This window comes from Kogia breviceps, chromosome 11 (assembly GCF_026419965.1).
Source record: "Kogia breviceps isolate mKogBre1 chromosome 11, mKogBre1 haplotype 1, whole genome shotgun sequence".
NCBI classification, from domain to species: domain Eukaryota; kingdom Metazoa; phylum Chordata; class Mammalia; order Artiodactyla; family Physeteridae; genus Kogia; species Kogia breviceps.
The window spans coordinates 68888046-68913677 of NC_081320.1; the positions used below are offsets into that span (position 1 = coordinate 68888046).

At 43.3% G+C, this 25632-nt stretch overlaps 1 long non-coding RNA gene and 1 other non-coding gene across 6 annotated transcripts in view; both read right to left on the bottom strand.

The window, feature by feature from the left end:
* The window catches only part of LOC131765599 (uncharacterized), a 207776-nt gene extending 191960 nt beyond the window's left edge, over window positions 1-15816 (bottom strand). For all 5 annotated transcript variants that reach the window (XR_010835562.1, XR_010835559.1, XR_010835558.1 and 2 more), the window contains exons 1-3: window positions 15453-15816; window positions 13981-14246; window positions 13034-13095 (exon numbers count right to left, since the gene is read on the bottom strand). This is a non-coding gene — a long non-coding RNA (uncharacterized lncRNA). The remainder of the gene's footprint in view (window positions 1-13033; window positions 13096-13980; window positions 14247-15452) is intronic.
* TRNAI-UAU (transfer RNA isoleucine (anticodon UAU)) lies at window positions 15351-15443 on the bottom strand. The gene is given in 2 exon segments: window positions 15351-15386; window positions 15406-15443. It is a non-coding gene; the product is annotated as a tRNA-Ile (tRNA).
* Window positions 15817-25632: the final 9816 nt, after the last annotated feature.

Consider the following 25632-nt stretch of genomic DNA (forward strand, 5'->3'; position numbering starts at 1 on the left):
TCCACTCAGCTTTAGTGTTTGCACCCATGTGTTGCTCCTCTATTATCTTCCACTCATTCATTCATTATTTGTTGAGTGCCTATTAGCTCAGCACAGGAGGAATTAATATTCTAATGGTGGGAGATAAGCAACTGCCACTTATATAAACACAGTAATTATTTTTAATTTTTTAATTAAAATTTTTTTTATACAGTAGGTCCTTATTAGTCATCAGTTTTATACACATCAGTGTATACATGTCAATCCCAATCGCCCAGTTCATCACACCACCATCCCCACCCCACCCCCACCACTTTCCCCCCTTGGTGTCCATATGTTTGTTCTCTACATCTGTCTCAATTTCTGCCCTGCAAACCAGTTCATCTGTACTATTTTTCTAGGTTCCACATATATGTGTTAATATACGATGTTTGTTTTTCTCTTTCTGACTTACTTCACTCTGTATGACAGTCTCTAGATCCATCCACATCTCTACAAATGACCCAGTTTCATTTCTTTTTATGGCTGAGTAATATTCCATTGTATATATGTGCCACATCTTCTTTATCCATTCTTCTGTCGATGGGCATTTAGGTTGCTTCCATGTCCTGGCTATCGTAAATAGTGCTGCAATGAATATTGGGGTGCATGTGTCTTTTTGAATTATGGTTTTCTCTGGGTATATGCCCAGTAGTGGGATTGCTGGATCATATGGTAGTTCTATTTTTAGTTTTTTAAGGAACCTCCATACTGTTCTCCATAGTGACTGTATCAATTTCCACGCCCACCAACAGTGCAAGAGGGTTCCCCTTTCTCCACACCCTCTCCAGCATTTGTTGTTTGTAGATTTTCTGATGATGCCCATTCTAACCAGTGTGAGGTGATACCTCATTGTAGTTTTGATTTGTATTTCTCTAATAATTGGTGATGTTGAGCAGCTTTTCATGTGCTTCTTGGCCATCTGTATGTCTTCTTTGGAGAAATGTCGATTTAGGTCTTCTGCCCATCTTTGGATTGGGTAATTTGTTTTTTAATATTGAGCTGCATGAGCTGTTTATATATTTTGGAGATTAATCCTTTGTCCGCTGATTCATTTGCAAATATTTTCTCCCATTCTGAGGGTTGTCTTTTCGTCTTGTTTGTAGTTTCCTTTACTGTGCAAAAACTTTTAAGTTTCATTAGGTCCCATTTGTTTACTTTTGTTTTTATTTCCATTACTCTAGGAAGTGGATCAAAAAAGATCTTGCTGTGATTTATGTCAAAGAGTGTTCTTCCTATTTTTTCCTCTAGGAGTTTTATAGTGTCTGGTCTTACATTTAGGTCTCTAATCCATTTTGAGTTTATTTTTGTGTATGGTTTTAGGGAGTGTTCTAATTTCATTCTTTTAAATGTAGCTGTCCAGTTATCCCAGCACCACTTATTGAAGAGACTGTCTTTTCTCCATTTTATATCCTTGCCTCCTTTGTCATAGATTAGTTGACCATAGGTGCATGGGTTTATCTCTGGGCTTTCTATCTTGTTCCGTTGATCTATGTTTCTGTTTTTGTGCCACTACCATATTGTCTTGATTACTGTAGGTAAGTGTCTGAAGTCAGGGAGTCTGATTCCTGCAGCTCTGTTTTTTTCCCTCAAGACTGCTTTGGCTATTTGGGGTCTTTTGTGTCTCCATACAAATTTTAAAATTTTTTGTTCTAGTTCCATAAAAAAACACCATTGGTAATTTGATAGGGATTGCATTGAATCTGTAGATTGCTTTGGGTAGTATAGTTATTTTCACAATATTGATTCTTCCAATCCAAGAACATGGTATATCTCTCCATCTGTTGGTATCATCTTTAATTTCTTTCATCAGTGTCTTATAGTTTTCTGCATACAGGTCTTTTGTCTCCCTAGGTAGGTTATTCCTAGGTATTTTATTCTTCTTGTTGCAGTGGTAAATGGGAGTGTTTCCTTAATTTCTCTTTCAGATTTTTCATCATTGGTGTATAGGAATGCAAGAGATTTCTGTGCATAAATTTTGTATCTTGCAACTTTGCCAAATTCATTGATTAGCTTTAGTAGTTTTCTGGTGGCATCTTTTAGGATTCTCTACTTATAGTATCATGTCATCTGCAAACAGTGACAGTTTTACTTCTTTTCCAATTTGTATTCCTTTTATTTCTTTTTCTTCTCTGATTGTCATGGCTAGGACTTCCAAAACTATGTTGAATAATAGTGGTGAGAGTGAACATCCTTGTCTTGTTCCTGATCTTAGAGGAAATGCTTTCAGTTTTTCACCATTGAGAATGATGTTTGCTGTGGGCTTGTCGTATATGGCCTTTATTATGTTGAGGTGGGTTCCCTCTATGCCCACTTTCTGGAGAGTTTTTATCATAAATGGGTGTTAAATTTTGTCAAAAGCTTTTCCTGCATCTATTGAGATGATCATATGGTTTTTATTCTTCAATTTATTAATATGGTTTATCACATTGATTGATTTACATATATTGAAGAATCCTTACATCCCTGCGATAAATCCCACTTGATCATGGTGTATGATCCTTTTAATGTGCTGTTGGATTCTGTTTGCTAGTATTTTGTTGAGAATTTTTGCATCTGTATTCATCAGTGATATTGGTCTGTAATTTTCTTTTTCTGTAGTATCTTTGTGTGGTTTTGGTATCAGGGTGAGGGTGGCCTCATAGAATGAGTTTGGGAGTGTTCCTTCCTCTGCAATTTTTTGGAAGAGTTTGAGAAGGATGGGTGTTATCTCTTCTCTAATGTTTGACAGAATTCACCTGTGAAGCCACCTGGTCCTGGACTTTTGTTCGTTGGAAGTTTTTTAATCACAGTTTCAATTTCATTATTTGTGATTCGTCTGTTCTTATTTTCCATTACTTCCTGGTTCAGTCTTAGAAGGTTATACCTTTCTAGGAATTTGTCCATTTCTTCCACGTTGTCCATTTTATTGGCATAGAGTTGCTTGTAGTAGTCTCTTAGGATGCTTTGTATTTCTGCAGTGTCTGTTGTGACTTCTCCTTTTTCATTTCTAATGTTATTGATTTGAGTCCTCTCCCTCTTTTTCTTGATGAGTCTGGCTAATGGTTTATCAATTTTGTTTATCTTCTCAAAGAACCAGCTTTTAGTTTTATTGATCTTTGCTATTGTTTTCTTTGTTTCTAATTCATTTATTTCTGCTCTGATCTTTATGATTTCTTTCCTTCTGCGAACTTCGGGTTTTGCTTGTTCTTCTTTCTCTAGTCCTCTAGGTGTAAGGTTAGATTGTTTATTTGAGATTTTTCTTGTTTCTTGAGGTAGGCTTGTATAACTATAAACTTTCCTCTTAGAACTGCTTTTGCTGCATCCCATAGGTTTTGGATCGTCGTGTTTTCACTTTCATTTGTTTCTAGGTATTTTTTGATTTCCTCTTTGATTTCTTCAGTGATCTCTCAGTTATTTAGTAATATATTGTTTAGCCTCCATGTGTTTGTGGTTTTTACGGTTTTTATCCCTGTAATTCATTTCTAATCTCATAGCGTTGTGGTCAGAAAAGATGCTTGATATGATTTCAATTTTCTTAAATTTACTGTGGCTTGATTTGTGACCCAAGATGTGATCTATCCTGGAGGATGTTCCATGTGCACTTGAGAAGAAAGTGTAATCTGCTGTTTTTGGATGGAATGTCCTATAAATATCAATTAAATCTATCTGGTCTGTTGTGTCATTTAAAGCTTCTGTTTCCTTATTTATTTTCATTTTGGATGATCTGTCCATTGGTGTAAGTGAGGTGTTAAAGTCCCCCACCATTATTGTGTTACTGTCGATTTCCTCTTTTATAGCTGTTAGCAGTTGCCTCATGTATTGAGGTGCTCCTATGTTGGGTGCATATATATTTATAATTGTTGTATCTTCTTCTTGGATTGATCCCTTGATCATTATGTAGTGTCCTTCCTTGTCTCTTGTAACATTCTCTATTTTAAAGTCTATTTTACCTGATATGAGTATTGCTACTCCCGCTTTCTGTTGATTTCCATCTGCATGGAATATCTTTTTCCATCCCCTCACTTTAAGTCTGTATGTGTCCCTAGGTCTGAAGTGGGTCTCTTGTAGACAACACATAGATGGGTCTTGGTTTTGTATCCATTCAGCAAGCCTGTGTCTTTTGGTTGGAGCATTTAATCCATTCACGTTTAAGGTAATTCTCAATATGTATGTTCCTATGACCATTTTCTTAATTGTTTTGGGTTTGTTTTTGTAGGTCCTTTTCTTCTCTTGTGTTTCTCAGTGAGAGAAGTTCCTTTAGCATTTGTTGTAGAGCTGGTTTGGTGGTGCTGAATTCTCTTAGCTTTTGCTTGTCTGTAAAGCTTTTGATTTCTCCATCGAATCTGAATGAGATCCTTGCCGGGTAGAGTAATCTTGGTTGTAGGTTCTTCCCTTTCATCACTTTAAGTATATCATGCCACTCCCTTCTGGCTTGTAGAGTTTCTGCTGAGAAATCAGCTGTTAACCTTATGGGAGTTCCCTTTATGTTCTTTGTCATTTTTCTCTTGCTGCTTTTTTTGTGGTACGCGGGCCTCTCACTGTTGTGGCCTCTCCCATTGCGGAGCGCAGGCTCCGGACGCGCAGGCTCAGCGGCCATGGCTCATGGGCCCAGCCGCTCTGCAGCATGTGGGATCTTCCCGGACCGGGGCACGAACCCGTGTCCCCTGCATCGGCAGGCGGATTCTCAACCACTGCGCCACCAGGGAAGCCCTCTCTTGCTGCTTTTAATAATTTTTCTTTGTCTTTAATTTTTGCAAGTTTGATTACTATGTGTCTTGGCGTGTTTCTCCTTGGGTGTATCCTGCCTGGGATTCTCTGTGCTTCCTGGACTTGGGTGGCTATTTCCTTTCCCCTGTTAGGGGAGTTTTCGAGTATAATCTCTTCAAATATTTTCTCGGGTCCTTTCTCTCTCTCTTCTCCTTCCGGGACCCCTATAATGTGAATGTTGTTGTGTTTAATGTTGTCCCAGAGGTCTCTTAGGCAGTCTTCATTTTTTTCCTTTTTTCTTTATTCTGTTCTGCAGCAGTGAATTCCACCATTCTGTCTTCCAGGTCACTTATCCATTCTTCTGCCTCAGTTATTGTGCTATTGATTCCTTCTAGTGTAGTTTTCATTTCGGTTATTGTATTGTTCATCTCTGTTTGTTTGTTCTTTAATTCTTCTAGGTCTTTGTTAAACATTTCTTGCATCTTCTCGATCTTTGCCTCCATTCTTTTTCCGAGGTCCTGGATCATCTTGACTATCATTATTCTGAATTCTTTTTCTGGAAGGTTGCCTATCTCCACTTCATTTAGTTGTTTTTTGGGGGTTTTATCTTGTTCCTTCATCTGGTACATAGCCTTCTGCCTTTTCATCTTGTCTATCTTTCTGTGAATGTGGTTTTTGTTCCATAGGCTGCAGGATTGTAGTTCTTCTTGCTTCTGCTGTCTGCCCTCTGGTGGATGAGGCTATCTAACCAGTAATTTTTTTTTTTTTTTTTTTTTTTTGCGGTATGCGGGCCTCTCACTGTTGTGGCCTCTCCCGTTGCGGAGCACAGGCTCCGGAGGCGCAGGCCTAGTGGCCATGGCTCACGGGCTTAGTTGCTCCGCGGCATGTGGGATCTTCCCGGACCAGGGCACGAACCCGTGTCTCCTGCATCGACAGGCGGATTCTCAACCACTGCGCCACCAGGGAAGCCCTAACCAGTAATTTTTGATAGTAGTAAATACTACTATACTATATCCAAAAGCACCCCTGAGGAGGTGATATCTGACTGATCCCTGAAAATTAAGGAGCCAGCCCCCTCAGATTTGGGCAAAGATATTCCAGGAGAAGGAATGGTTGTTACAAAGGGCCTGAGGCAGAAACAAGGAATAGAAAGACTAGGGCGGCTGGAGCATAGTAAGCAGGGGTAGAATGACAGGAGCTGAGGTTGGAGAGGTGGACAGCGGCTGGTGCAGACACCTGGGTTCTTCTGGACCACAGCAGGCCTGTGCATTTTTTTCTGTATGTAATGGAAAGCTGTCAGTGGTTTTAAGCAAGGAAATGACAGGATATGATTTCTGTTATTAAAGGCCCATTTGGGCTTCTGTGTGAAGAAGAGACAAGAGAGGGATGAGAAGTGGAGACAGGGAGTCAGTTCAGAGGCTCCTGCAGAGTCCAAGCAGGAGATGAGAGAAACTGTGGATGGAGAGAAGGGCAGGGTCCAGGATACATACTGGAGGGAGACTTGGGACTTGATGATGGATTAGATCTAGGGGGGAGCAAAAGGGGACCATAAAAGCTGCCACCTAAGCTTTTCACTTAGAATCCAGGTGAATGGACGAAAGGACCATTTGTGGGATGGGAAAGATGAGGGGAGAAGCAGGTTTGGGAGGGGAAAAAAATCAAGTGTTGTGCTTTGGATGAGTCACTCAAGTGGAGATGGCAAGTGTGCTGATGGAGAGGGCTGGGCTTTGTACAAAGGCATGGGGAAGTATCTATAAACTTTATCCCCAGGCCAGCTTAATAGTTTAAATGACTGGATACTGCCTTTTCCTTCTTAAAGGAATTCTCATTAAGAAATCTGAAAAATCAGTCATTGATGTAAAATGATATTTTGTACAATAACAGTTGCACAAGTCAAGACCCATTTTGGTTACAAATGAGAAACCCTTAACTGGTCAAATGCAAAGGGGCACTTTTTTAATATATAAATTTATTTATTTTATTTATTTATTTTTGGCTGCATTGGGTCTTCGCTGCTGTGCACGGGAGTTGTGGCGGGCAGGAGCTACTCTTTGTGGCAGTGCACCAGCTTCTCATTGCGGTGGTTTCTCTTGTTGCAGAGCACTGTCTCTAGGAGCATGGGCTTCAGTAGTTGTGCCTTGCGGGCTCAGTAGTTGTGGCTCGTGGGCTCTAGAGCGCAGGCTCAGTAGTTGTGGTGAACGGGCTTAGCTGCTCCACAGCATGTGGAATCTTCCTGTACCAGGGTTTGAACTAGGCTTGAACCCGTGTCCCCTGCATTGGCAGGTGGATTCTTAACCATTGAGCCACCAGGGAAGCCCCAAAGGGGCAATTTTTTAGCTTGAACATTCAAACCACAGAAAGAGAACTGATGAAGCTAGTCTTTCAGAATCAGAGACTCAAACACTTGCCAACCTCTTTATCTCCCTGCTTTGCATTAAATGTAGCCTTCATTCTCCCAGGCCCAAATAGCTCAACTAGAAAGATATCTGGGAGCCTCAGGAAGCTCTGGATTTATATTCTTTATGTTTCTAAACAGAAAGAAAAAAGACTCTTCCCAGATAGCTCAAGATAGAAACATCCCATGGAAGGACTCTGGTAGGTTTTGAGTCACATGCCCATCTCTGAAAGGGGAAATAGGAGCTGGGAAGATAATAACAAAATCTACTGTACAATGTCTCTTTTCTGAAAATAGAACTAAGAATCGTAGCATTATAACAGATCTTAGAAGCCTCACCAACCCCCCCAACCAATGCAAGATTCTCTTCTACTACATTACAGCTTCAGCTCAATCACTTTTAAAGTTGGGCAACACGCTCCTTCACCAGTCAACCCATCCCATTTCTCAACATTGCTAATCATTTTAAAAGTAAATTTGCTTCCTTGTCATCATCGCCCATGAGCTATAGTTTTTTTGGGGTTTTTTTGGTTTGTTTTTTAATATTTACTTCTTTATTAATTTGGCTGCCCCAGGTCTTCATGGCAGCATGCAGGATCTAATTCCCTGACCAGGGATGGAACCCAGGCCCCTGCATAGGGAGCATGGAGTCTTAACCACTGCACCACCAGGGAAGTCGCCATGGGCTGTAGTTCTAAGTTCATGTTCTTCCCTCTAGGTCAAGATTGAATATGTCTACTCCTTTCATGAATATATAAAAGTAAGTCATATAACCCTCTTCAGCCCGCTCTTCTCTAGGATCCATATTCCTTGGAGTTTCAACTGTAGTCACCATGGATGGCTTAGTGTTATGGGAAGTAAGAGGGGCATCTGGATCATTAAGGTCAGGGGTTGTCAAGGACTCTGTGGGGAAAGGCAGGAAACCAACAGAAGAGGGGAATGATCCTCACCCCACCAGGCTCCCCCCCAGCATGAACTCCACCCCAGCTGCCTGCCTCTGCTCCCAAGGGGCCCGCCAGACAGCAAGGAGCAAAGAAACACTTAAAGAGAATTCAGTTTTACAGTTTATGTTTAAAAGAAGAAAAAAATAGATAGGAGAAGATAAAAATAAATTTAGAAGAAAAAAGGGAAAGAAGGCTAAGAGGAAATGAATGAAAAGACTAGGTATGGAGGGAAGGGTGTAATGAAAGTTTTAAAGAGAAGGAATCAGCTCATTAACCAGAGTATTTAAAAGAATGTAACAGTTAAGGGGCTTCCCTGGAGGCGCAGAGGTTAAGAATCTGCCTACCAATGCAGGGGACATGGGTTCAAGCCCTGGTCTGGGAAGAGTCCACATGCCACGGAGCAACTAAGCCCGTGCACCACTACTGAGCCTGCTCTCTAGAAGCCACCAGCCACAACTACTGAAGCCCACATGCCTAGAGCCCGTGCTCTGCAACAAAAGAAGCCACTGCAGTGAGAAGCCCATGCACCGTGATGAAGAGTGGCCCCTGCTCGCCGCAACTAGACAAAGGCCGCCCACAGCAGCAGAGACCCAACACATCCAAAAATAAATAAATAAAAATAAATTTTTTTTTAAAAGAGAACAGTCCTAAACATGTATACAGCCAATAACAGAGCTTCCAGCAACATGAAGGAGGAAAAGATAGAACTAAAAGATAGAAAAACCTATCATTGCAGTTGGTTATTTTCTTTTTTTTCTTTTTCTTTTTTTTTTCGGTATGCGGGCCTCTCACTGTTGTGGCCTCTCCCATTGCGGAGCACAGGCTGCTGCGGACGCGCAGGCTCAGCGGCCATGGCTCACGGGCCCAGCCGCTCCGCGGCATGTGGGATCTTCCCGGACCAGGGCACGAACCCATGTCTCCTGCATCGGCAGGCGGATTCTCAACCACTGCGCCACCAGGGAAGCCCGCAGTTGGTTATTTTCATGCCCTCCTCTCAGTGACAGAATAAGCAGGCAGAAAAATCCATGGTATAGAAGGCTTGAAGAGCCCTATAAACCAACTTGATATAATTGACATTGACAGAACACACTGTCCAGCAACAGCACAGTACACATTCTCTTCCAGTGCATCAGAAGCAGATGAAAAGCAGGAAGACAATAAAGAAAAACCAATGAAACCCAAAACTGGATATTTGAAAAGATAAAGTGGAAAACATCTTCTGAGACTGATCGGGGCGGCTGGGGGGGCGCAAACCATAAATTACCAATATAAGAAATTAGAGGGGACAGCACTACAGATCCTAAAGACAAGAAGGGAATATTATGAATGACTTTATGCCAATAAATTCAATAACTTTAACGAAATACACAAATTTCTTGAAAGAAACGAAGTACCAAAGCTCACTCAAGAATAAATAGGTAACCTGCATAGCCCCCAAATCTATTAAATAAATTGAATTTGTAGGGTTTTAAAGAGAAAACTTCCTACAAAGAAAACTGCAGGCCCACAGTGCTTCACCAGTGAATCCTGCCAAATATTTAAGGAAGAAATAATACAACATTTCAATACTGAAAACAAGAAAACATTGCTTAAAGCAATTAAAGCCCTAAATAAGTGGAGACATGTATAACTTGCTTATAGAATCAGAAGAGTGAATATTGTTAAGGAGGCAATTCTCCTCAAATTGATCAATACATTCAACAGAATTCTTGTAAAAATCCCAGGATATTTTCATAGAAATTGGCAAACTGACCCTAAAGTTTATTTTTATATATATATACACACATATATATAGTGTTATGTGTGGATTACTATAATCATATAATTGAATCATGATTCATATAAATTATATGATTATAGTAATCCACACATAACACCACACTGACATATAGCTCAACAGAATAGAATGAGAGTTCAACAGAAGACCAACACAGCTAAGGTCAATTCTTTTTTTTTTTTTTTTTTTGCTGTATGCGGGCCTCTCACTGCTGTGGCCTCTCCCGTTGCGGAGCACAGGCTCCGGACGCGCAGGCCCAGCGGCCATGGCTCACGGGCTTAGGTGCTCCGCCGCATGTGGGATCTTCCCGGACCAGGGCACGAACCCGTGACCCCTGCATCGGCAGGCGGATTCTCAACCACTGCGCCACCAGGGAAGCCCAAGGTCAATTCATTTTTGACAATGTGTCAAGACGATTCAATCAGGAAAGGATAGGCTTTTCAATAAATGGTGCCAGAATTGGATATCCATATACAAAAAAAGAAAAATTTAGACTTCTAACTCACATCATATACAAAAGTTAACTCCTAAATGTAAGAGCTAAAACGTAGAATAAAATCTTGGTGACATTGGGTTAGGCAAAAATTTCTTAGATATAACACCAAAAGTACCATCCATAATGGAAAAAAAATTGTATAAATTGAACTTCATCAAAATTTAAAAGTTTGCTTTTCAACAGATACCATTAAGAAAATGAAAATTCAAACCACAAACTGGGAGAAATTATGTACAAAACATATATCCAACAAAGGAATTATATCTAGAATAGACAAAAACTCTTGTAACTCAATAATGAAAAGACAAACAACCCAATAAAAAACAGACAAAAGATTTGAATGGACAATTCACCAAAGACGATATCTGAATATCTAATAAGCACTAGAAAAGCTACTCAGCATCATTCAGGCAGTTCATTGTATGTCAAATATTTTTTTTAAGAAGCTGTAAAATAAAAAAAAAACTAATTGGTCACCTTTGGGAGTTGTTAGAGCATCAATTCATTATTCTAAAGACTAGCAGAAAAAGGAAAAGAGTCCAGGAATATTACCTGGTCTTTTCTATGTGAATTGTGCTTTAGGAAAACCAAACAGTCGATGGAAAAGGGGGGTTTTTAAGAATGACAGTTATAAATACAGGAATAATTGAATTAGAAAACCCTTGTTGAGTAATCCTTAATACAATAATAAATCTAGACAAGGAGCATCAACAGATGCTAAAACCATTAGGTTAGAGGCTGATGTGGCATTTTATAATGGATGGACCAGGCTGACCACATCTGAAATCACCAGTAAAATTAACATCAGTAAAAGTGGAACAACCAGACATTATGTACTTTCTCTCTTGTGATACAATAGTATATAGTACCACCTACAATCTATTTTTGCAAAAAGAAAAAAATTGAATCTTAATATTACCAAGCTTCTAGACCTAATTGTCAGGGGGGACTGAAGAACTTGTGAAAGCATTCCTTGAGGATGGAGTTAGCCAAATTCTGTGGGAAATTCTATAGATTAATAAATATCAAAAAAGGGAGTGGGTAATTGGTAATAAATTTTAAAGATATATTGATCGAATGTAATGTATGGACCTTGTTTGGATCTCGATTCAAACCAACCAACCATAAAAATATCTTTCAGAGATAAGTGTGGACATTTGAACACAGACGAGGTGTTAGATGATGCAGAGTTTCTATTATTACTCTTGTTAGGTGTACTAATGGTACTACGGTTATGCTCTTTTAAAAAGTGGTTACCTGTTGGGTATACATTCTGAGGTATTTACAAGTTAAATTAAACCATAGCTGAGGTTTCCTTTAAAATATTCTGGTGACAGTGCTAGGGTAGGGGAGGATGTTGTGGGAATGAGATAGATGAAATAATGTTGACAATTCTTGAAAGTAGTGATGGATGGATACAGGGTGGTTAAATATACTATTTTCTCTACTTTGGGTATGTTTGAAATTTTCCATAACAAAGAACTGGGGTTTTGTTTTGTTGAATTTTAAATGGGCTGTGTTCACACAGATCACTGACTTCAACATGAGTATTCCCTACCTTGATCCACACAGTCAACGTAGGTCACAAATGAGAGAAATGAGTCAGGGGTTAAGAAAACAGCAAAGCAAGCAGCTGGTATCCACCTCTGTGAGGATTAATGAAGAGTGGTAGGACCACAGCAAACGAAAGATCATCTGTCCATCCAAAGGGGGCAGCCAATGTTGCCATGTGGGAATAAGAGCCCGAGATGGCCAAGTCTTCTAATTTTTCATTAGAAACTTGAAATCTAGGCATTTCAGTAAAACCTTCCAATATGTAGGCAAATGATTTAAAAAATTTTAATCACTTGCAAGTCAGTGCTAGAAGGCCAAACAAAACCTGTCTGGAGGCTAGATTTGTTCCACAGACTGTTGTTTTGTGATCTCTGACACCACACCGTGTAATGCATTATACAGTAATGCATTAATAATTGGCTGACATTCTTAAGAGTTGAATCACACGGCCAGGACAACTGAGGTTGTGCATATCTGAAATGCCCAGATCCTTTATATGCAAACAGCTGTCAAGCCAGGCACACCCCACACGGAACTCAGAACTGAACACAGGCTTACAGTTATCTCCATCAAATTGCATCTTGTCATTTGTCAGAAACATTTGTCCCTGGAATGGCTCCACTCTTCCTCCAAATTCTACTGAATTTGCATTCCCTTCCAGCTTTGTATCACACACAGTTTTAATAAGCCCATCCAAAGCCATCTACAAAGCTAATGTCAACCTGTGTGTATAGTTCAGTACAGTTCAATGGATTTCAACGGGTAGGTTAGGCTTGTCTCCTGCTAGACGTCTACAGCTGTTCAGCTATAACTTCAACCTACCTTCTGGGTTCATCCACCTCATATCTACCCGTCTTCCTCCTAGAAGCCCCCGTACATTGCATATAGGCCTAATCCACTAGTTTTGTGGTGACAGGAATGCCACCTCCTTATACCTGTATATGGAGTACTTTATGGTTTTTATAGCATGTTCCCATAATTTTCTCACTTGATCTTTATCACCCATCACAACCTTTAAAAATCCTATCAACCTCACATTAAGACATTGATCTACAAATCTGCCAGTGGTCTATTTGTTTGTTTATAGTCCACTAATAATCTATCTGGTGATTTCCAGATTAAATAGAGCAAGGGCAACTATTGATAATTTAGCTTCTTACCTTCCCACTTCACCATCTCAGCAAAAAAGAGTTCCCCAAACCACCACCATTCCAGCAATAACCTATAGGGACAGAAACAATATTTAAGAGGAAGAATGTTCTAACCATGAGAGTTGACAGAAAGTGAAATGCATCACCTTGTGAAGAAATGACATTTTGATGCTAGAACTTTTCAAATAGGAGCTAGGGTTTTGCAGAAGGGATTCCAACATGGATAGGGAGTTGGGAAGAATGATCTTTCATTCATGCATTTCTGTCCACGTGAGGAAACTGCTCCGTGCTCAGCTCTTGGCTGAGCTCTTGGAAGTATCTTACCAGTTCTTGCAGTGATAACCTCTGAAGGTTAAAAACATACACTTGGCAAGTGTGACTGTTTTTATGCTTTTTGTACATTTTAAAATTAATTCCCTTTTAAAAAGCAGTTTTCAGCAAAGGTTTTTAAAATGCCAACCTTTTCTCCATTGTTCAAAATTGGGAAGAATCCATACAATGAAATATTATTCAGCCATAAAAGAAGAAATGAAGCACCGATACAAGGTAGGACGTGGATGAATCTTGAAAACATTAGGGTAACTGAAAGAAGCCAGTCACAAAAGACCACATATTACATGATTCCATTCATATGAAAGTCCAGAATAGGTAAATGTGGAGACAGAAAGTAGATTAGTGGTTATTTAGGGGTGGGGTGGGGTGATAGCTAAAGGATACAGGATTTCCTATTGAGTTGATGTAAATGTTCTAAAATTGACTGTTGTGATGGTTACACATATCTGTGAATGTACTAAAATCCGCTGAATTGTACATTTTAAATGGATGAATTGTAGGGTATATGAATTATATCTCGATAAACCTGTTTTTTTAAAAAAATTAAGCAAACTTTTTTTGGGGGGGTTGGGGGATAGATGTTTGCTTCCAGGCTGGCTAGATTTCTAAAGGGGAGCACTCACCATCTGCCGAGAATGAGCCTGTGAGCGAAAAGATCTGGTTCAGCGAGGAACTGGCAGCCAGGTTGGGTGAGGTGGAAGGATTTTCTCACATTTCAGGAGGCACGGGGCTCCCCTTTCGGAATCTGGGGCTGGGATTAGCAGCCGAGGAGACAGACAAGAGCTCCACCTTCCACCCACTTCCTCCGAGCTTTCTAGGTCTTGCTTCTCACCGCTCCTGGTAGTATTTCCATCCCAGGAGTTAACTCCTAGCACGCCCATGAAAACAGCTGAAAAAAAAAAAAAAAAAGCTGAAACCACTCTTTCGGGAGAGCGCGTCCGGGAGGCCTCTCATTCCAACTAAGCTTGCTCCCTACTTCGCCCCACCCCCTGAGGATGTGGGGCATCCGTCCACCCCCTGACAAAGCGCCCCCCCTGCCTCAGAATGTTCCCGTGCTGGAAGATTTCAAAACCCAGCTGGCAGATTTCCTGCTCCCCGGGGGGACTTCTGAACCTGGGGTGTGCAGCAGGCAGGAAAGGATATCCCTAGAAAACGTCTGTTCTCCCGTCTGCCAGCGAATTCCACCACTCCTGACTGACACCGGGGAGCAGGGGCACAGATGGGGAGAGGGAAACGCCCAGGCACTTTTCCCAAACTCTGCAAATCCGCCCAGGGAGGCCTGGAGGCCTGGAGGCCTGGGTAAGGGAGAAGGGCCCACGGTCTAGGGGTTCTGCAGATAGGGGGGAGGCGGCAACGACTAGTTATTAGCATTGGGTTGGCCAAAAAGTTCGTTCGAGGTTTTGATATCGAAGTTACGGAAGAACCCGAACGAACTTTTTGGACAACCCATAGTTAAAAAGGAGGAGAGCGACTGCTGCACTTGAGGCCCTGCTGTGGGCCTCGGGCCCCAGCTCACGGGAGTGTCGCCCCGCTCGGGCCCCGACAGCCAGCGCGCACCACGCCGCTCCCGGCCCTGGGTGAGGGGCAGCAGCAGGGAACCGGCGCCGGGAACTCGGGCACGCCCCGTAGAGAGGGCGCCTGGAATTTTCGATGACGAGGCCCAGGTAGGGCCCCATCACCGGTGCAGCGCCCCGGGACTTCCCGTCCGCACCCCCGTACCGGGACCCGGGGCTGGGTGCCGTTAAAGGAAATGCCTAGGAAGAGGGAGCAGCAGGTAAACGTCCGGGTTCGGGCGGCTGGATGGTGAGGTGCGCGGGGGCAACAAGTAGCTTGGAAAGCGAGTGAGGCGCCAAGGAGAGCGGCTTCCTGCCTGCAGCGAAACAGGACGTGCAAGCAGAGAACTGAGAGACAGGAACTGAGGAGACTAAAGAGAGACTGACTCGTTCCCTTGAGCAAGGGAGTAAAACGGGGGTGCGGGTATCCAAAAGGGTCATGCTCCAGGTGAGGCTCGAACTCACAACCTCGGCATTGCTCTGCATGTACTGCTGTATAAGTACCGCGCGCTAACCGATTGCGCCACTGGAGCTCCGCTTACCCCGCCTTGCGATGGCTCTATCAGGGTTCACCCGGGCCCTGTGCGGGCCTTCGCGGAGCATGCGCACCCGCGGCTTGCGGCTAAGTGAGAACGAGCCGGGGCCCCGAGACCCCGCAGCTTCCGGTCCGGCGGCCCCCGGCCTAGTGTAGGAGGGAAGGCTGCGAAGGTCTCATTGCGGGATGGCGGGGCCCTTTGGCGGGACCTTGGAAAGAGCACAGCCCGCCTCCCTGGGTAGCGCGGGAGGAGGAGCCCGGGCGCTGCGGTCTGAAACCACCTCCGCGTCCTCAGTGTGGAGCTTCCCCTCCCAGGAGCAGGCCCCGCGAGAAGCAGGCCTAGTCCGGGAGCCGGGCTGCCGCCGGCGGGCGGGCCTTATTCCGAGGGGTGGGGCCGAGCGGGGCGGCCTCGGCTCCTGGGCAGCAGATACCCCCGGCTGCCGCCTCTGCCCCGCGCCCCCGCGTGAGCGGTGAGCTGGAGGGTCCCACCCCCTACCCCCCGCGCCGCCCTGGAAGTCGGCGGGAGCGGGAAAACCCGTGAATGAGCAAAGCCCGCGCCTGCCGGTGGGGCAGCCAGGGAGCGCCTGGGCCGGGGTGGCGCCCGAGCTTCCAAGACCGGACCGGGCAGAGATTTAACCGTCAGACCCTTGTCCTGCCCCGAAGGCTTTCTGCTGCCCCTTCTTACATCCTGAGGGGGGTTCTTGGATCGTGTCCAACCACGGGCATTCTGGGGACACAGTGATAGCGGGATCGTGTCCAACCACGGGCATTCTGGGGACACAGTGATAGACCAGGCCTTCGAGAGGGTGCAGGCTAAGCTCCAGGTGTTTTATTGGGCCACGACGTGTTCGTTTTGTTTAATTTTAAAGCGAGTTCCTAATATTTAAAATCAAGACGTCCACTACAAATATCTGGATATCCATTTCCTTTTTTAAAACCAGAAAGTGTAAACCGTACCCAGGGCCGAATTATGACTGTCCTGTGCCTTATGCACTTTTGTCTTCGTGAGCCCCTTTGTCCATCAAAACAACAACAACAAAATTTTTAAATTATATTTTGCTACTAAAAACCACAAATATAATCCAGGCTGGATTTATTACTACATTCATTATTATCTTTTTTTCTGATTTCAAAAAAAAAATTAAAATGTAAACATTTGGGGGGGCTCTAGGCCCTGTGCCTACGGCCCTTGAATGATAACTCTGCTAGGAACCTGCATCCCTCTGGGAGGGTAGCTGCAGCCTCCTCCACAAAATGCCCCCCTCCCCCCCTCCCTCTCTTCCTCTGGGGTTGCATCAGTCGATTATCTCCTGGGCCTCTGTTGGCATGTTGGTCGCCCTGTTCGGTGACCTCTGCTTTCCTGGGAGAGCCAGAAGAGCAAACAACAGAGCACTGTGTCTATAGATTTCGGAACCAGCATGAGCAAGTGATGGGGGCAGAATAAAGATCATGCATAATCACCTTGATGGTGACTAGCCCACATTAACAGGTTGTGTTCGGGTGATGAGGTCGAGAGTACGATTGTAGAAGAGCCTTGAAATTGGAGCAGAAGAGATTAGAGAGATCAGGCAGATGATGAGACAGGCACAGGTTCTGTTTAAGGCAGAGGCCTCCTGAAGGTGGTGTTTTCAGGAAGTTCATTGCTTTGTGCAGACTGCGTTGTGCACCCAGAGAAAGGAGATAGGTGAGACTCTCCTGGTGGTTTGTAAACTGTGAGAGACACACATCCAGAGCAAGAGCTCAGAAGGGGGATGGTCAACACCCTTGCAAGATCCCATCAGGTACCAGGCAGATGGTGGGATGCAGAGCTGTTTACAACACACCAGGATTAGGGCTCCTTGGAGCATGCTTTGACAAATCCTTGGTAAATCAAGGGCAGCACAGAGTGAGCCTTTGAAATAAGTCCCTCTCAAAAGATGGAACAAGTTCTAAAAGTAAATGCATGATTTGCCCCCAGGTGGGAATAATTTTTCCCCCTATATTGAAAGGGGTTAATTTCCTGAAAGACAAGAAAGTAAGTTGTAGACTCATACACAGCGTCTTCTCAAATCCAGTAGCATCTGCTTAGTCTGCTCTTTCTCCCGCCTGAGTCTCTCAGGAAGAATCTGCCTGGTGAACTATAAGCAGCAAAAATGGCCCCTGGTGGTCCAGCTTCCCTTCCCACTCTCGGCTTTCATGGATCTACTCCTTAACAGTATTGGTTGAGCAGATACTGACTGACCCTAGTTGCATGGGAAGGGAAGGCAGCACCTGATACAGCCTTTGGGAACTAAAATAGCTTAGTCCCCAAGGAAATTGGAGCTCTAAGGGAGGAGTGAGGGCAATGTTGAACCTAGAGGGGGCAGTGTCAGAATCTCTGCCACCAGAGAGATTTTTCAGCAAGAACAAGTATACTGAGAACTTCAAATCACTTAACCTCATACACACTCACCCTGAAGAGCAATGAACTAAGAGTCTGAGGCCCTCCCTGGCTCTGTGACCTTAAGGAAATCTCTTACCCTTTCTGGGCCTCAGGTTCCTCATTTATAAACTGAGGGATCTAGACCAGATAAGAGCTTTCTAGCTTAACTGGAGAATGCCTTTTACCATGTATACTCTTGATAACAACTCGAAATTATTTAAGCATTTACTAATTTGTATGATGTGTAATAAAGAAGTGATTTTCAAAATAAAACTTATTTTAGATATATGTATAATGTTAAAATAATCTTGAGTAATACCCATACCGTAATAAGACTAGTCTCAACCTTCTTCCATTTACCATGTAATGCAAAATGTTTAATTTACTTTAATTATGTAAGGGAAAAGCATGCTTTGTTAACAATAACTTTTAAAAGAACATATATCATATTGGTCTTAGGACAAATGTATATTAAAATGTATGAAATTTAATGACTCATTGTAGCATCAAAAATAGACACAAACTGCTTTCCTAAACGAATGTTTAGAATTTGTGCTTTTTGCACTTTCAAAAACTGGTTTATTTTTATTCCTTTCATGGTTTTGTGTCTAAATGATGAGCTAAAACAGAAGGGTTCTGGCTGCTATATGTAAGCACCATTCTGCAAATAACATGAAGCGGGTATGGTTGGTCTTCACCCCTAATAACGAAAGACCAAATTGGATATAATGATCACTATATTTTCTCTTTTTGGCTTTTGTTTCTGACATACAAGATATTTTGATCAGCAGAATGCAATTTTCACATTTAGTAAATGAATATCATCTTGAACCAAATTTGTAGAATTTTCAGTATATGGTCTTCTTTTACTTTATTTCAGCAAACTTTTTATGTCTTTAGCCAGCGTTCCATTATGGTTATATATGAAGCAGTATATGACTTTTAAAAGTTGCTGTAGAGGAGTCACAAGTCACCTAGGACCCACCTCTTCAGCTGAGTCATACGCACACTTCTTGTATACAGGGACCACTGCAGGTGCTGGTCAACAGGCACTGAGACGCTCCCAAAGTGATCCCATGTTGATGGGGCAAGAGGTTGTCTGAAGAATTATTTTAATTATTACTTTTCTAAGTAGAAATTGAAAGATACTCTGCCACCTGTAACAGTGAAGACCATCTTGAATGTCTTTCAGAACTCCTAGGATTTGGCAGTGTCTAAGATTTCTTCCTATCCTAATAGTCCATGATCCTCACCAGCACCACGTGAGAAATGACCCTTTATTTTCCCTTAGGAGGAGAAAGATGTGTAGGTCTTAAGGCCCAAGCTCTAGGAAAGTATGATGCAGATTTCAACCAATTACACATAGGAGTGGAACATGATGATACTTTGGGAATCACAGATGCCCTTCACTCTGGACTGAAGCTGAAATGAAGACATGGCGAGAGGCTGTCAGAGAAGCAAAAGTCTTAAAGATTGGTAACATTCAGTGTTGAGGAGAGTGTGAAGAAATGGACACTGTTCAGGGGTTTTTTTTTGTTTAAGTCAGTTTAGTAGAATCTATCAAATATATGACCTTTGACCCAGCAGTTCCACTTCTAGGAATCTCTCCTATAGAGACACTGTACATGGGAACAAGTATACCGTAGGAACAAATAGACTGTATTTCATCAAACCTAAGTTGCCATAACCTGTAAAATGTGCCATTACTTTATGTAGCGTTAAGAAAGATGCTGCCATTTTAACAATGACACTGTGCTTGCATGTCAGACTTACTTTATGCTTCTTAAAAGAGCTCTTTGAGACAGACTCAGACGTACATTTTTAAAATCATATATTACCCTTGAGAACTATTGCTTTTGGTTCGGCATTTCAGCCTCTTTATTTCTGCCGCCTACAAACCGGCCAGTGCTTCAAGGGGGCAATCAGGCTGCTGCGCTCACCTCAATGCCCTTGTCTTCTCCCTGAATCTTGGCCCCTCCACACCTGGGCTGTCTTCAAGCAGGTTTGTTTGTGTGTATTTATTGTGTCTCTGGCTGCTATCCGTGGGAATACTATCGTCTACGTGACCACACACTTCAACCTCCGAACAGGGACATTTCTGAGAGCGAGGGGCGGAGGGGTGGGGCTGTAATAATACGGGCTCAACGGGCATGACTGGTGACTACAGCGGACCGCCAGGAGCACAGGACTGCCCTAACCACAGCCCGCTTTGTACCACTATCAGTACATGAAACATACACAGGGACCACTCCCCGTTGAACGTCGTTTTAATTATGAGGACGTTGACAGGGTGTGCGCCCGTTGTGAACTTGGTGCTTCTTCAGCTCCAGGTACACCGGCTCTGCCCTGCCCTGCGATCGTGCCAGCCAGCACGACGCTCGCGCCACGTCAGGCGAAGGCGTCCGCACGACACTGAAGGGCCTTCTCTCCCTCTTGCCAGGGCTTTTCTTCCGGCTTATACTGCACAGCTGCCGGCGGGCGGCTTCCGGTCAGACTCGGCCATCACGGTTTCCTGCTCGCCAGCCCCAGCCTGCAGCTCCTCAGCAAACTTCTCCCACCACGCCCCCACCCGTGAGTTCTGAGCCTCAGCGGTGGCAGGGAGCGAGGGCCCTTTCCAAGTTTAACCTTCCGTGGGTTTTCTGTGTCCGCTCTGGAGGTAGTGGCTGCTCCCTTTATCCGTTATTCCTGTGTCCCTTAGAGTCCCGTTGACCCCTCTTAGTAGGTAGTCCCCGTTAACTGGTTGTTAACAGTTCTTCACGTTGAATTTTTCCCTGTTCAAAGTACTGGTGTGGTTTCTGCCTCCTGACTGGATCCTAATTATTTCTTTCACTTGTCATATGAGAACAAAATTTTTCAAAGAATATGGAGAACATGGGGGTAGGTGGGTAAAAAATAACACACTTAACACAGCGCTTACCACGTGCCAGGCACTGTTCTAAGAACTTTACACCTTATTAACTAATTTAATCCTCATGCCAACCCTCTGAAGTAAGTAGTAGTAGTATTTTCTTTTACAGATGAGGAAACTGAGGCACAGTGAGGTTACCTAACTAAGTGGTAGGACCAGTTTTCAAATACAGATTGTAAGACTCAGGAATCCATGCCCTCAACACTACAGAGTACAGTGCTCAGTTTGCCTTGGAGAGAGAGACCCATGAGGGGTCACCCTCAAGAGAGACACTAATCAGGTCTCACAGAGACCCCACGTGATGGTGGCCAAAGTGTTCTAACTTGAAATATGGGAAAGACCAGATAGAACTGGTGGCGCAGTGGTTGAGAGTCCGCCTGCCGATGCAGGGGACACGGGTTCGTGCCCCGGTCCAGGAAGATCCCACGTGCCGCGGAGCGGCTGGGCCCGTGAGCCATGGCCGCTGAGCCTGCGCGTCCGGAGCCTGTGCTCCGCAACGGGAGAGGCCACAACAGTGAGAGGCCCGCGTACCGCAAAAAAAAAAAAAAAAAAAAAAAAGAACTACGACCCCTAGAGAGATGAAAACTGGGATCCAGGTATGCTGGGGCACCCAAATAAATGCCCAAAGCCCTCCTGCTGAGAAGATGGGGTAGTTCCTCTGTCAGTTCTGGCGACAGTTGAATCCAAACCTACTGGACCAGGTACGGGATGACAGGTCTTAGAGACTAAGCACAGATAATGATAGGGTCTTCCTTTGAGAGGAGGAAGGAAGAGTCTTAGCAGAGGCACCTATGGAACCCTGGAGTTTCAGTAACATTCAGGGCTGTCCTTAGGTCAAAATTTTGGAGTGAGTAGGAAAACTCACCCTGTGCGGTTGAAGAAAGATAAAGAACTGGAGTAAAACAACCTTTGTTCTTATCTCTGTTTAGCCAACAACTGAGTGGCTTCAATAATATTTCTTTACATGTATACACCACAGTTGCTTAGCCGTTCTCCTATTAATGGACATCTTGGGTTATTTCCTGTTTGGAGCTATTATAAACAAAGCTGCTGGGAGCTATTATAAACAAAGCTGCTAGGAGCCCTCTTGTACAAGTCCTTTTGTTTTAATTTCTTTTCAGTAAATACAGGAGTGGAACTACTGGGTCATAAGGTAGGTTTTTGTATAGCTTTTTAAAGGCATTTTTAAATTGTGATAAAATATACATAACATAAAATTTGCTATTTTAACCATTTTAAGTGTACAATTCAGGGAGTTCCCTGGTGGTCCAGTGGTTAGGACTCAGCGCTTTCACTGCTGTGGCCCAGGTTCCAACCCTAGTTGAGGTTCCTGCAAGCCAAATGGTGCAGCCAAAGAAAAAAGTGTACAATTCAGTGGCATTAAGTACATTTATGTTGTTGTGCAACTGTTACCACTATCCACCTCCAGAACTTTTTCACCATCCCAAACTGAAAATCGGTACCAATTAAACAGTAAACTCTCCATCCCCCTTCCCTTAGCCCCTGGTAACCTTTATTCTACTTTCTGTCTCTACAAGTTTGACTATTCTAGGTACCTCATATAAGTGGAATCATCCAGCATTTATCCTTTTGTGTCTGGCTTATTTCAGGTAGCATAATGTTTTCAAGGTTTATCCATGTTGCAGTATGTGTCAAAATTTCATTCCTTTTCTATTGTATGTGTATACCACATTTTTTTATCCATTCATCAGTCAATAGACACTTAGGTTGCTTCCATCTTTTGGCTATTGTGAATTATGCTGCTATGAAGATGGGTGCACAAATATCTGTTCAAGGTCCTGCTTTCACTTCTTTTGGATATATACCCAAAAGTGGATGGCCGGATCATATGGTGATTCTTTTTAATTTTTTGAGGAACCATCATACTGCGTTTCACAGCAGCTGCACCGTTTTACACTCCCACCAGTAATGTGTAAGGATTCCAATTTGTCCACATCTTTACCAACACTTATTTTCTGTCTGTTTGGGGTTCTTTTTAGTAGTAGTCATCCTAAGAGGTGTGAAGTACTATCTCATTGTGGTTTTTATCTTCATTTCTTAATAATTAGTGATGTTGAGCATCTTTTCATGTGCTTATTGACCGTTCGTGTATCTTCTTTGGGTAAATGTCTATTCAAAATCTTTTGCCCAATTTTAATTAAGTTGCTTGTTCTTTTGTTGTTGAATTTTATGAGTTCTTTGTATATTCTGAATACTAATCCCTTACTAGATATATTATTTACAAATATTTGACCCGTTTTGTGGGTTGCCTTTTCAATCTTTTGTCAGTGTCCTTTGATGCACAAAAGTTTTTAATTTTGATGAAGTTCTATGTTTAGTTTTATAAGAAACTGCCATTTTATACTCCCACCAGCAATGTTGATCATTCCAATTGCTCTGCATCCTTGTCAACACTTGGTGTTCGCAGTCTTTTTAATTTTAGGCATTCTACAGGGTGTATAATAGTATCTCATTGTAGATTTAATTTATATATCCCTGATGACTAACGGTGTTGAGCATTTTTTGACGTGCTTGTTGGCTATTTGTGAATCTTTGTGAAACGTTTGTTCAAATCTTTCACCCATCATTTTGTTGGTTTGTTTTTGTTTTGGGGGTTTTGATCATTTTTTAAATTAAGTTGTAGGAGTGGCTGATATTTCTCAGTTTCCTCATCTGTAGGTAGCAGGTATGAATTCCACCATGACACCTGGGCTACAAGAAATGCCAAGCTTAGCCACTGTCCACAGAGCCCTGGACTCATAAGAGCCCACATATGTCCACTCCTGTCCAAGGCATGTGAGATCCATGCTAGGAAGAATGAGGGGGATGCCACAGGATGTTGGGGGGGTGCGATAAGAGGACAGTGGAAGTGTCTAACACAGAGTGATTTGAAAGGAAGTAGCGTTCATGGCCCCTGGCAAAGAGGGAAAAGAAGACCAGCAAGCTGAAGAATATTATCTCCACGGGAGGAAGGAGGGAGGAAAGGGAAGGGGGAGAGCTCACTGGCCCTGGAGCCAGAAAAAAAATGGAAATGTGGCAGATGTATAAGCCAAACTGAAAGCTCATAGCAGAGCTGGCCTGTGAATGTCTCCCTGAGGACTTTCCACCTGTGAGGTGACAGGGAGACATAAACTTCCTGCTCTATTTGCAGAGAGCCCTGAAAAGCTGACAGTGACCAGCATGCAGATGAAGAGCGTTCTCCTCAGCTGCCCTGCCCTGCCCTGTCCAGTGGGGTCTTAGCTGCAGTTACTGGCTCCATCCCAGGGCCAACAGCCAACTATGATCACATTAGAGAAGTATTATATTGGAGGGTCAATCCATTTTATTATTTGATGCCCCGATTTTAGAACCTAACCCTCCCTGAGTTGCAAATCACAACCATAATGAAATCTTTTAATACAGAGAATTAAGCTTATAAAAGTATATTAGTCAGGAGACAGAAATAATACCAGTTGTTTAACAAAGAGCATGTAATACAGAGAACTGTTAACTAGGTTTAAAGCTGTTAACTAGTAACTGAAAAGTCAAAAGTAAATCTGCAGTATCACAGAAGTAGCAACTGTTAAGAAGCAGTTACTACCCGCTAGCACTGAGGGAACCAAAGAAGAAGGTGAATTACTAAACCTTGGAAAGTGGAGGACGACTTCTGCAGAATTGAAACTCAGACCTCTGACAGGGCATGCCAGCTTCTGGAACTGGTAACTCTGATGGGGTCACTTTAAAGCTGATTCTGCGAGAACTGGAAAAGTTGCAAATTGGATTTAGAAACTGCCAAGGGAAGAAGCCAAGGTGATGAGCCCAGGAGCCACAGGCAGACAGGAGACAGGAAGCAATCAGGAAAGAGCAAGTCCCCTCTCCTTCCTCCATCCCTGCAGTCTCCCTCTATTATCTCCACTCTGCAGGGGCTAACAGAACCAGCTGGCAAAGCATAAATGGAGTTTGCAGAATCCCAGCCCCTGGATTATAATGCAGAGTATAGAAAGTGAGTTTGGAGCTGAGAGACAGTAGCTTAATAATTGGTTAATACATTAGAAAAACATATAAAAACATCTAACTCTTGCCTGTGTAAAACTTTTAAATAATAATCTAAACAATATCAACATAGAAGTTGCCAGTAGGGAGTTCCAGCCGGAAGTTAAATCTTGCCAGATTCTTCTGTCCTTGACTTGTTCTAGGGGTGGATACAGATGCTTATTAACAATACACATTAGAAATTACAAGTTTACAGATATGCATGTATTTAAAAAATAACCACTAGGACTTTCCTGGTGGTGCAGTGGTTAAGAATGCACCTGCCAATGCAGGGGACGTGGGTTCAATCCCTGGTCGGGGAAGATGCCACATGCCGCAGAGCAACTAAGCCCGTGCGCCACAACTACTGAGCCTGAGCTCTAGAGCCCGCGAGCAACAACTATTGAGCCCGTGCACTCTAGGGCCCTTGTGCTGCAACTACTGAGCCCGTGTGCTGCAACTACTGAAGCCTGCGCACCTACAGCCCATGCTCCGCAACAAGAGAAGCCACCACAATGAGAAGCCCGCACGTCACAACGAAGAGTAGCCCTTGCTCGCCACAGCTAGAGAAAGCCCACGCACAGCAACGAAGACCCAGCACAGGCAAAAATAAATAAAATTAAAAATAAATTTAAAGGGCTTCCCTGGTGGCGCAGTGGTTGAGAGTCTGCCTGCCGATGCAGGGGACACGGGTTCGTGTCCTGGTCCGGGAAGATCCCACATGCCGCGGAGCGGCTGGGCCCGTGAGCCGTGGCCGCTGAGGCTGCGCATCCGGAGCCTGTGCTCCACAACGGGAGAGGTCACAACAGGAAGAGGCCGGTGTACCGGAAAAAAAAAAAAAAATTAAAAAATAAATATATATATAAA